The sequence below is a fragment of the Triticum dicoccoides genome, chromosome 2B (assembly GCF_002162155.2).
Source record: "Triticum dicoccoides isolate Atlit2015 ecotype Zavitan chromosome 2B, WEW_v2.0, whole genome shotgun sequence".
NCBI classification, from domain to species: Eukaryota; Viridiplantae; Streptophyta; class Magnoliopsida; order Poales; family Poaceae; genus Triticum; species Triticum dicoccoides.
Genome location: NC_041383.1, coordinates 54,863,363 through 54,869,496, shown reverse-complemented (window position 1 = coordinate 54,869,496; position 6,134 = coordinate 54,863,363).

Genomic DNA, 6,134 nt, shown 5'->3' with positions numbered 1-6,134 from the left:
CAAGCGCCACAATCAATGGCGCGGTTGGGTTACCCACGTCCGTATTGATGGGAATTCCGGAATAAGGGGAACACGATCTCTGCTTCGACAAGGCGTGCCAAGGAAACCGCTTCGCTAAACGTGCTGAGGTGGTATAATAAAATTCAAGTAAAGGCTTGGTAGTGGCATGACGTCATGCCACAAAATACGCCAGTAGATTGAACTTGTGTACATATTATTCTCTCTACGGTGCTATGTGGAATTTATTTTGTAGAGCCGGACACTATCCTGGTGTTCGCAATCTTCTATGAATTATTCGGAGGAGGAACCCGCCTTGCAATGCCGAACAATATGCGCGCCGGACTCATCGTCATTGAAGCCTGGTTCAGGGGCTACTGAGGGAGTCCTGGACTAGGGGGTGTCTGGATAGCCGGACTATCATCATCGGCCGGACTCCAAGACTATGAAGATACAAGATTGAAGACTTTGTCCCATGTCCGGATGGGACTTTCCTTGGCGTGGAAGGCAAGCTTGGCGATACGGATATGTAGATCTCCTACCATTGTAACCGACTCTGTGTAACCCTAGCCCTCTCCGGTGTCTATATAAACCGGAGGGTTTTAGTCCGTAGGACGGACAACCATTACAACAATCACACCATAGGCTAGCTTCTAGGGTTTAGCCTCCTTGATCTCGTGGTAGATCCACTCTTGTACTACCCATATCATCAATATCAATCAAGCAGGAGTAGGGTTTTACCTCCATCAAGAGGGCCCGAACCTGGGTAAAAACATCGTGTCCCTTGTCTCCTGTTACCATCCGCCTAGACGCACAGTTCGGGACCTCCTACCCGAGATCCGCCGGTTTTGACACCGACACCCATCTATTCGCTTAGCATTATGATTGTGTCAGTTTCATTGCTACTTCTTTATTCATGACTTATACAAGTTCCTCAGACTATGAGATTATGCAACTCCCGAATACCGAAGGAACACTTTGTGTGCTACCAGACATCACAACGTAAAAGGGTGACTATAAAGGTGCTCTACAGGTGTCTCCGAAGGTGTTTGTTGGGTTGGCATAGATCAAGATTAGGATTTGTCACTCCGTGTTCCGGAGAGGTATCTCTGGGCCCTCTCGGTAATACTCATCACTATAAGCCTTGCAAGCATTGTAAATAATGAGTTAGTTGCGGGAAGAAGTATTACGGAACGAGTAAAGAGACTTGCCGGTAACGAGATTGAACTAGGTATAATGATACCGACGGTCGAATCTCAGGCAAGTAACATACCGATGACAAAGGGAACAATGTCTGTCGTTATGCGGTTTGACCGATAAAGATCTTCATAGAATATGTAGAACCAATATGAGCATCAGGTTCCGCTATTGGTTATTGACCGAAGACGTGTCTCGGTCATGTCTACATAGTTCTCGAACTCATAGGGTCTGCACGCTTAACGCTCAATGACGATTGGTATTATGCGTTTATGTGATATGTTGTATCGAAGATTGTTCGGAGTCCCGGATGTGATCACCGACATGACGAGGAGTCTCGAAATGGTCGAGACATAAAGACTGATATATTGGACGACTATATTCGAACACTGGAAGTGTTCCGGAGAAGTTTCGGATAAAACCGGAGTGCCGGAGGGTTACCGGAACCCCCCGGGGAACTAATGGGCCTCGATGGGCCCTATTCAGACTCAAGAGGGGCCAGCCAGGGCAGGCCGGGCCCCCCTGAGTCCAAATAGGACAAGGAAGGGGGGGCGGCGCCCCCTTGCCTTCCCTCTCTCCCTCTCCTTCCTTCCCCCTCCCTTCCCCAAGTTGGAAACCTACTAGGAATAGTAGGAATCCTACTTGGGGCACGCCCTATAGAGAACGGCCGGCCTCCCCCCTTGCTCCTTTATATACGGGGGAAGGGGGCACCCTAGAACACACACGTTGACAATTGTTTTAGCCGTGTGCTATGCCCCCCTCCACAGTTACACACCTCGGTCATATCGTCGTAGTGTTAGGCGAAGCCCTGCACCGGTAACTTCATCATCACTATCACCACGCCGTCGTGCTGACGAAACTCTTCCTCGTCCTCAACTGGATCAAGAGTACGAGGGACGTCTCCGAGCTGAACTTGTGCTGAACGTAGAGGTGCTGTACGTTCGGTGCTTGGATCGGTTGGATCACGAAGACGTTTGACTACATCAACCGCGCTAACTAAACACTTCCGCTTTTGATCTACGAGGGTATGTAGACATCACTCTCCCCTCTCGTTTCTATGCATCACCTAGTGATAGATCTTGAGTGATCGTAGGATTTTTTTTTGAAATTACTACGTTCCCCAATAATGGCATCCGAGCCAGGTCTATGCGTAGATGTTATATGCATGAGTAGAACACAAAGATTTGTGGACGATAATAGTCATACTGCTTACCAGCATGTCATACTTTGATTCGCCGGTATTGTTGGATGAAGCGGCTCAGACCAACATTACGCGTACGCTTATGCGAGTCCGGTTCTATCGATGTGCTTTGCACACAGGTGCCTAGTGAGTGTCTGTTTCTTCAACTTTAGTTGAGTCGAGTGTGGCTACGCCCGGTCCTTGTTGAAGGTTAAAACATCACACTTGACGAAATTGTTGTGGTTTTGATGCGTAGGTAAGAACGGTTCTTGCTAGAAGCCTGTAGCAGCCACGTAAAACTTGCAACAACAAAGTAGAGGACGTCTAACTTGTTTTTGCAGGACTTGCTGTGATGTGATATGGTCAAGCATGATGTGATATACATTGTTGTATGAGATGATCATGTTTTGTACAAAGTTATCGGCAACTGGTAGGAGTCATATGGTTGTCGCTTTATTGTATGCAATGCAATCATCATGTAATTATTTTACTTCATCACTAAGCGGTAGCGATAGTCGTAGTAACAATAGGTGGCGAAACGACAACGATGCTATGATGGAGATCAAGGTGTCGCGCCGGTAACGTTGGAGGTCATGACGGTGCTTTGGTGATGGAGATCATGAGCACAAGATGATGATGGCCATATCATGTCACATAATTTGATTGCATGTGATGGTTATCCTTTATGCATCTTATTTTGCTTAGAACATCGGTAGCATTATAACATGATCCCTTACTAAATTTCAAGGTACAAGTGTTCTCCCTGAGTATGCACCGTTGCTACAGTTTGTCGTGCCGAGACACCACGTGATGATCGGGTGTGATAAGCTCTACGTTCACATACAACGGGTGTAAGCCAGTTTTTGCACACGCAGAATACTCGGGTTAAACTTGACGAGCCTAGCATATGCAGATATGGCCTCGGAACACTGAGACCGAAATGTTGAGCGTGAACCATATAGTAGATATGATCAACATAATGATGTTCACTATTGAAAACTACTCCATCTCACGTGATGATCAGACATGGTTTAGTTGATTTGGATCATGTGATCACATAGATGATTAGAGGGATGTCTATCTAAATGGGAGTTCTTAAGTAATATGATTAATTAAACTTTAGTTTATCATGAACTTAGTACCTGATAGTATTTTGCATGTCTATGTTGTTATAGATCAATGGACTATGCTACCGTTCCTTTGAATTTTAATGCGTTCCTAGAGAAAGCTAAGTTAAAAAATGGTGGCAGCAACTACATGGACTGGGTCCGTAACTTGAGGATTATTCTCATTGTTGCACAAAAGAATTACGTCCTGCAAGCACCGTTAGGTGTACCACCCGCGCCCGCAACTGCAGACATTGTGAATGCCTGGCAGACACGTGTTGATGACTACTCGATAGTTCAGTGTGCCATGCTTTACGGCTTAGAACCGGGACTCAACAACGTTTTGAACGTCATGGATCATATGAGATGTTCCAGGAGTTGAGGTTAATATTTCAAGCAAATGCATGGATTGAGAGATATGAAGTCTCCAATAAGTCCTACAGCTGCAAAATGGAGGATAGTAGTTCTATCAGTGAACACATACTCAAAATGTTTGGGTATCATAATCACTTGACTCAGCTGGGAGTTGATCTTCCAGTTGATTGTGTCATTAACAGAGTTCTTCAATCATTGACACCAAGCTATAAAGGCTTCGTGATGAACTATAATATGCAAGGGATGAACAAGACAATTCCCGAGCTCTTCACGATGCTAAAGGCCGCGGAGTTAGAAATCAAAAAGGAGCATCAAGTGTTGATGGTCAATAAGACCACTAGTTTCAAGAAAAAGGGCAAAGCGAAGAAAGGGAACTTCAAGAAGAATGGCAAAAAGGTTTCTGTTCAAGAGAAGAAACCCAAGTCCGGACCTAAGCCTGAAACTGAGTGCTTCTACTGCAAAGGGACTGGTCACTGGAAGCGGAACTGCCCCAAGTATTTGGCGGATAAGAAGGATGGCAAAGTGAAAGGTATATTTGATATACATGTTATTGATGTGTACTTAACTAATGCTCGCATTAGTGCCTGGGAATTTGCTACTGGTTCTGTTGCTCATATTTGTAACTCGAAGCAGGGGCTACAGATTAAGCAAAGATTGGCTAAGGACGAGGTGACGATGCGCGTGGGAAATGGTTCCAAAGTCGATGTGATCGCGGTCGGCACGCTACCTCTACATCTACCATCGGGATTAGTTTTAGACCTGAATAATGTTAGTTGGTGCCAGCGTTGAGCATGAACATTATATATGGATCTTGTTTGATGCGAGACGGTTATTCATTTAAATCAGAGAATAATGGTTGTTCTATTTATATGAGTGATATCTTTTATGGTCATGCACCCCTGCTGAGTGGTCTACTTTTATTGAATCTCGATAGTAGTGATACACATATTCATAGAGTTGAAGCCAAAAGATTGAAGTTTAATAATGATAGTGCAACTTATTTATGGCACTGCCATTTGGGTCATATCGGTGTAAAACGCATGAAGAAACTCCATGCTGATGGACTTTTGGAATCACTTGATTATGAATCACTTGGTGCTTGCGAACCGTGCCTTATGGGCAAGATGACTAAAACTCCATTCTCCAAACAATGGAACGAGCTACTGACTTATTGGAAATAATACATACCGGTGTATGCGGTCCAATGAGTATTGATGCTCGTGGTGGGTATCATTATTTTCTTACCTTCATAGATGATTTGAGCAGATATGGTTATATCTACTTAATGAAGCATAAGTTTGGAACATTTGAAAAGTTCAAAGAATTTCAGAGTGAGGTGGAAAATCACCGTAACAAGAAAATAAAGTTTCTACGATCTGATCGTGGAGGAGAATATTTGAATTATGAGTTTGGTCTTCATTTGAAACAACATGGGATAGTTTCACAATTAACACCACCTGGAACACCACAGGGAAATGGTGTGCCCGAACGTCGTAACCGTACTTTATTAGATATGTTGTGATCTATGATGTGTCTTACTAATTTACCGCTATCGTTTTGGGGTTATGCTTTAGAGACGGCTGCATTCACTTTAAATAGGGCACCGTCGAAATCTGTTGAGACGACGCCTTATGAACTGTGGTTTGGCAAGAAACCAAAATGACATAAAGTTTGGGGCTGCGATGCTTATGTGAAAAAAGTTCAACCTGATAAGCTCGAACCCAAATCGGAGAAGTGCGTCTTCATAGGATACCCAAAGGAAACTGTTGGGTACACCTTCTATCACAGATACGAAGGCAAGATTGTTGCTAAGAATGGATCCTTTCTAGAGAAGGAGTTTCTCTCGAAAGAAGTGAGTGGGAGGAAAGTAGAACTTGATGAGGTAGCTATACCTTCTCCCTTATTGGAAAGTAGTTCATTACATAAATCAGTTCCCGTGATTCCTACACCAATTAGTGAGGAAGCTAATGATGATGATCATGAAGCTTCAGATCAAGTTACTACCGAACCTCGTAGGTCTCCCAAAGTAAGATTCGCATCAGAGTGGTGCGGTAATCCTGTTCTGGAAGTCATGTTACTAGACCATGATGAACCTACGAACTATATGAGGAAGCGATGATGAACCCAGATTCCACGAAATGGCTTGAGGCCATGAAATCTAAGATGGGATCCATGTATGAAAACAATGTGTGGACTTTGGTGGACTTGCCCGATGATCGGCAAGCCATAGAAAATAAATAGATCTTTAAGAAGAAGACCGACGCAGACGGTAATGTTAT